Below are 7,562 nucleotides of genomic sequence, written 5' to 3'. Positions count from 1 at the left end.
AGGAGAAAAACATCGAATCAATGTCTCATTGCCTGTATTCACCCGATTTATCGCCTAATGACTTTTTCTTGTTCCCCACTGTCAAACAAAAGATGCGCGGACAGCGATTTTCATCACCTCAAGAAGCTGTTGAAGACTTTCAAAACCATGTTTCTACGATATCAGCTTCAGAGTGGAAAAAATATTTCCAGAATTGGTTTGAGCGTATGCAAAAATGTATAGACCTTAAGGGCGAATATTTCGAAAAGCAATAAAACACTTTGTTGTGAACTTGTTCATTTCTGTTTCACTTTTTGTAAAAACTTAAAAGGCAACCCTCGTATAACATAAACAGTATTTAAAGCTAGAAAAATTTTATACGAAATTGTGTATTGTTGGATATCGCTTTAGGTTAATCAATATTTTTATTTCTTTAGATTAGTCAGTATCTTTATCACTCTAGAATAGTCAATATTGTTATGTTCCAAACTCAATCCCGTCATCTTTCCGTACATAGTTAGTCATGCGACCCTTAAACCCTTACTCACTAACTCTGAATAATACACCTGATTCCTCGTTATCCGACAATCCCTATTGGTCCTTTTCGTCATTCCCACTACCTCCAAGACCGAATCCCAAATCCTTAAAAGAATCTCCGAAGCTTCCCAGAATGGTCTTTTAACTTTTACACTGTTAAGTTTAGACAGAAGTTGAATCGCAGCGTAATTCTAGATCCTAAGTGTCATTGTAATCTGATTAATAAATCGGAATCTAGCAATCAAGTAATAATTTAATGTACATAATAGTGTACGTCACAAATTTACCACAGTTTCATCACGTCAAAGCGATTTTAATAACAGATATCCGTTAATAACTTTCGATTTTGCAGCCACTACACACATACAATGTTTTCTGTACTTAACTTACTATCGATTTCGATATCTCTGATCGTATAAATAATAAAAGTGAATTTCATTGTGTATATCAACAAGTAGGGTAAAAAGAGCGAAGAGGAACAAGTTAATAATCAGGAGCATGCGTGCTTATGATAAAGATACACGGGAAGAAACACACTGATCCGTCTCAATCGTGCACGTGCGTGCAACTCACTCCTCGTGTTTGTAAAACATCGCGCTCTGTGATTAGAGGATCGTGTATGAAACGTTCGTTAACCGCAGGACCGAACCGCGCAATTAAGCAAATGTGCCACTGGGACGATGGCACGTAATTAATTAGGCATCTCAGGTAATTAACCGATAAACGTTTGGCAAAAGCGTTGGCCCCTGCCGCGGGAATCAGATCCTGATATGGCGCACCGTTTACCTGCAGCGAGCGTTAATATGACGTAGATATACCAGGTGTCTTCCGCGTAATCATTTCCACACAATGACGAGGCGCGCAGGTGCGCTTTCGACCATTCGGTCGCGGAACGAAGCTCTGATTGTTAGCGTGATTAGATCTCGTACGATGGTCGATCGATAGCGATCGAGGTGCTGTCGGTGAATTCCTCTGGGAAAGTTCGGAGTTTGTGGGAAAACGAGATGATTTTATCCTAGAATGCTGGCTAGTCACGACGTGGGGTCTTTAATTGAATAGATTTACGTAAAGATTCCTGAGGCATGATTTCGCGTATAAATTTTCAGCTTTCGTGCTCGATTGAGTCTTTCAAGTTCTTTTAATCCTTTTCGGACGTTCGACTGTTCTGTCTTTAATATGAGTTCTTTCAGTAATAAATGTTACAGTGTCCGTTTTGATCGGAATGTTATTGTATGCTAAATGGATAATTTCGGAATAACAGTCTAATCCCGTTTGGTGACTTGCACGTACTGTAAAATAATACTTATAGTAATTTAACAAAATCCGATGAAATAGTCACTGTGACTCAACCAACTAACTTCTCGCAATACATATCTGTTTTTTAACGTACGAGGTATAATATATAATTTTCCCATCCTTTCATTTCTAATTGATCTCTGAATTAAAATTCTATAGAGTGTATTTGAAATTGTTTGGAAAAATATGCTAGGAAATGCGTACAACATAATAAGGTAGTCTAAAACAAAATAACAAAATTCATGCCAGCCAAGAAAATTGAAAACTTTTAGACACAAAATCTTAACAAAATACTAGTTTTCGTACGGCAAGTAATTCAATTATTTCTGTTACCTATTCAAATATTCCTATAAAATTGCATAATTAGTTAAAGATATTACTTAACTTCATTAAATTGTCTTTTTATGTTATACACACATATGGTATAATATAAATGGGTGCTCTGCACAAGATGCAAGATATTTCAAATTCCCTAATGTTTGGACGGTGGAAGTTTGTGGAAGGATGGTTATTTTGAAAATACTACAAGTCCACTTTAGGTTGAAATTATTTTTAGCCGAATATATTACGATATAATTTAGCTCCAGTAAATTTGACTAGTACTGGCAATATCGTGAAAAATTACAAATTATACATAATATTGGAGATATGGGTTACCTCAATATGAATAAGGATGTGTTGTAGTTCTATCTAGGTATTATTGCCTATTTCTATTACTAGCTTGCAAATAAGTTCTCATTCAGTTTCTAATAAATACTCAACAAAGTTGACACAATTTTTGTTTTCGCATAGATGTACGAAGCCTCTTAACAATTTCTCTCTCATTTGAAAATTAATTACGAATTGATTTATTTTATTAAAGAAAAGTATAGCTCAGAATGATTTCAATGAAAATTATGACTGCGATACATCTGAAAGTGTAGCTGGTAGGTAATAATGGCACTATTTTAAAGTCCTCATGTCCAAAGTGTGGGTCAAGATCTGAATATGAAGATAGTTCGATCCAAAATGATTGAAAGAAATTAAAAAAATTAATAATTATACGATTGAGATATTATCCGTTTAATTGACAATTACGTTAATTCATTGTTTATGAAGGTGCGGCCATTACATACCTCTTTGGATATTATATGTAGAACTATTTTCCTTAGTCAGCACTTTAAGCACTATTGGATGATAAATATGCATTATATAACACTGCAAAGTACAAAAACTTTAACTATTAATGCTTACCAATTTCGCTTAAATTTCAATATTTACCAATACTTAAATTTCAAACAACTTACAACATAATATGAAGATATTATATATGTATATATATGAAGATGATATATGTATATATTATATATTTGGAAGTATATACAGGGTGTTACCTGTAACGCTACTCACGATTTTTCTTCCACTTGCAGCCACCTTACGAAAAAAAGTTTGGAACAATATTTGCAGGGTATGAAGTGCACAATAGATATTAGTAAAGCAAATTTTGAAAACAGTTTGCTCTCTTCGCAAAATCAAGGTCACCTTGGGTTTTTTAAATAGGAACATACATTTTTTGTATTCATAGCTTTAGAGGACATCGAGACGAATTCAAAACATATATTACATGATATTTTTATTAATATATTACTCGATATACAGAAGTGGAAATGTGAAGTGAAAGGCCGGAATATTACGCGATGGAAGGCGGCATACATTTTGAACATGTAATTAAATAAAGTGTATTTTTCTTACATTCTAGTCGCGTGTTTACATTCAGTAATCTCTTTAGAACCAAATAATGGTTACACTACTAAAGTCAAAAGTAAGTGTATCCCGCATAGAAACTAGCCTGCAGGCGCATTTTCAGAAAGTTATATCGTCGCTTATGGTGAATCGCACATTTGAGCGCGAGAGAGAAACAACTGTCGGGGTAAACTTTCACCCCAGTGCTCGTGGTAGTCATGTCTCTACCATGTGTACACACCACAATGGTTAACCTATGACTTTGCACCGCGGAATCTTCTTCCCCCTTTCTCCCTTTCTCTCTACGACCTCCTGTGTATACCTGATCCGGCGCTAGACTCTTAACTGAACCATACGCTGTAGCTTATTAATCATGATCTTAATGTTTTTCGCTAGACGAAATGGAACAGTGTATTCAAGCGACAACCGGCTCTCTCCTTGCAATCATCGAACATAATTTGCCTATGCCCTTTCTTTGCGAAATTATATGCAGTTTGAAATATGCAGCGTTCTCATAACAGTTAAAATATACCGTGTTGTACTAAATTAAGTTTAATAAAAGAAAGCGCGATTATGCAGTCCTGTAACAAGACTGGTAATAGAACTAAAATACTAAACTAGTATAACTCCCGATAAGACACTAGAACACGTACGGTATTTAAAGACTGACATTTAAGTTCAATATGTAAAAAGTATTATATTATTGGGTGATTTGTTCTTATGGCGAGGGACAGCATTTACTTTGCAAAGGATGTTAGATTAAGGTCAGAAACTAGTTTATATTTTTACTGATAATTAGGATCATCGAGTTGCTGAATTTGTTATGTTACAATTCGGGAAAAATTCATATTCAGAAGAGGAGAACAACCTTTCTATATACAACGTATATTACAAATCAAGCAACGATGAGATGTCTCGAAAAATATAAATAATCCAAAAGAATGTGGATGCAATCATTGTACCGTATCAAAGGATACTAGCTATACTTTAGTTTATTTAATACTATAATACAATAATAATATAATGTTTATATTATAATATAATGTAATAATGTAAATGTGAAGATTTGTGTAAAAGTGAAATGTCTAAATAAGATAGTACAATATATTTTTTTTATAACACCAAAGAGAGCAACAGCTCTTAAAATATTTTCATATCTTATGTTAAAATTTATGTACTTAATTTATATATTAATTTATAAAATATATTCTTTACGAATATCTTGAAAATGGTACCATTATGTAATGTTGCATATTCTGTACAAAATATTCTAACCTAAAAATATATAATAACATTTGTTGTGCGACTACTATGAAATACGATATTAGTGAGAAACTGATTTTGGTGACCGTCGACCTCAAATAACTTTTCTCACGAACACGATTTCGATGTAACATTTCATCATGTATTTTTTAAACTGCCAAACTCATCACTGTAACACTGTAAATCAAGGTATTTGCAACTGTGGTCAGGCTTGCTGGTACATCTTCAACAATCAGTGTCGTGAATCTTCAACTTTAAATTGGCTCCATCTTTAAAGTTCTCTAAAGTAATCTCATCTTCTTCATTCACTTTCCACTTGTTACTTCCACCTATACAGTTGGCGTTCTGAATTAACTTTTTAAACTTATTGTTGATCATATGGTAGAGGCAGTGACTTTCTTTTACCACTTTACCAATAAGTAACTGCCTGTTGCTTATATTCACGATTTACTTTCTTCTATTGAATTAGATTTATTGGTATTTCTAAATAACGTTATACATGTTCTATAGTTATATATGTTTTATAGCTTCCCTATTTTTAATTTATTTATTTGCCAATATCATTATCCGAGTTCGCTTTTAGACACGTTTCTTTCGATTAAATTCCATTTCATTTATGTTCACTGTACTGAACGTCATTAAAAATAAAATTATTCAGCGGATTAATATACATGGCGCTTGTATGTAGTAAATTCGCTCTTATTAACTTTGATAAATCTTATATCGACTTTACTCTTATTAAATAGTGAAGTATATGAATTTGATAATAAAGTAAATTAAATACGCATAACGCAACTCTGCTATCTTCCTCATAATTGTATCTTTAGAATTATATTTTATACTGAAGTAGCTGTAAATAAAGATAATAATATGTCTCGTGTAGCAAATTAACCAATCAGTATTTGCGAGCTTCGATATTGCAAAAATATATAATTTACTATTTATGCATGCAAAAAAGAACCACAGAATATGAAATTTCATAATTGAGCTTTATAATTAATTGTTCGTGATTCAATCCATTCAATCAGAAATAAAATAATATTTCTGTATTTTCAGGAAAGAATGAAAAAAGCATTTGAACTTTTCTTTTTTAATATTTTAAGCTACTTTTTCTATGTATTGTTTCTTTCCCTGGTTTTAGAGGGACTAACGAAAATATTATTGTTAGGGTTTGGTCGAGCCCTGATATTGCACTACGTGTCTATGTACTATGCCTGTGAAGGTCTACCCAATTTGACCGAATTGGGGCCGTTAAGAATTGATGCACGTGATTAAATAACAAAAACAGTTTATTGAATGTGTGAGAATTGAACTATATGTGTTTGTGTGTGAATGAGTGTGTAAAGCTTGAATTTTCTAACTACTAGTCTGATCACTAGCAAGTTTTAACTAAAGTGTCACTCTAAACTGTGACTGTGCTATACTATCTGTTAACTATTCTAATTGCTATCTGTACTGTTGGATATCTAACTATTTTCGAGTTTTCTACCTTTGTTAACACCTCTGTTCTCCCTTCCATTGCGCCCTTAGCGTAGTACTTTTCTGGAAGGGGAACAGAAATTCCTACGGGGGAGGACGGCGTTCCGAGGAGAATCTGGGTTTTTCCCAAATTCCTTGACGTAATTCCCGGTCTGCGGGAAGCGTCATTTTTAAGGCCCAGATCGTCCTCTGACCTTTTAATCTTCGAGGTTTATGACATGGCCTGTGTCACTGAAGCCAAAAACTCTAATGACTAGTGCAGCAATAAATAAATCTGCTAAAAACTACAAATTGTCACGTACCATCGTAGTGCTGGCACGCAGATGGCACGGATATTAAATTATAGGGTTCAAAAGTGACCGCTTTCCCTCGTCATGTCGTAAACCTCATCTATGCGAAGCTCTAACAATTATTGAAAGATATTCAATCAAGCAAAACAACTTTTTAAGCACATTCAAAACATTAAATGCAGTCATATTATTAAGTACGATGCTTTCGATGTAAACATTTTTACTAAATCTTGGTAGAATATATTCACTTAGTCTATGTGAGTGATAATTTGATAACTATTTAAAATAGCAGTTTTTCAAGTTCGAAATTTGCATTTTTTTCACAAATTGATTCTTTGGATCACTACATAAGAACAATAAGACAATATTAAAAATTCTATAATTTGTTGAATACATATTTAAAATTTTTACTTCTCTAAATTTTAAATATTTCACAAAGTATTTATATTTTATTCTCTTGTAGTTTAATTTTAAATATGAAAAATGTCCCAAGGCAATAGACGTAAAAGAAAAAAGTACCATTTCGTTAAAAGAAAATTAAGTTGAACGCCCTGCCTTTTCTACGCAACCTATAATAAGGTTGTTATGTTTCATGTGATCAATAACATTTCCAGATTTCTCTGCAAATAACAGAAATATTCAAAGTGGACATAGTTACTACCTCAACCTGTACGTCCTTCCGTTCAAGGTCTCAATTCCAATTTATATTCAATTGATCTGTGTATTACATTTCAAGTGACAATAAATGTGCGATCTCTGTGCTTTATTCGGAATAGCTGTGTATTTTTCTGTGTTTTGTCGCATCGCTCGTCTTACCGCAAAAAGTTATTAAGAACTGGTTTTAGAGTTCCCAGTTAAGTCATCACAGTAACATTTTAGAGCCTTCAATAACACCGATGGCAGCAATGACTTAGTAATCAATCGTCCTTTTATTCGTTTTTACAATAACAGACATGTATGTATGTTCTTTTTTCTTTCATTTCCCTCTTAAAATTA

Source organism: Megachile rotundata, chromosome 4 (genome assembly GCF_050947335.1).
Source record: "Megachile rotundata isolate GNS110a chromosome 4, iyMegRotu1, whole genome shotgun sequence".
In the NCBI taxonomy this organism is placed as follows: Eukaryota; Metazoa; Arthropoda; class Insecta; order Hymenoptera; family Megachilidae; genus Megachile; species Megachile rotundata.
The sequence above is the reverse complement of the archived record's forward strand: the minus strand, read 5'-3'. Positions refer to the sequence as shown.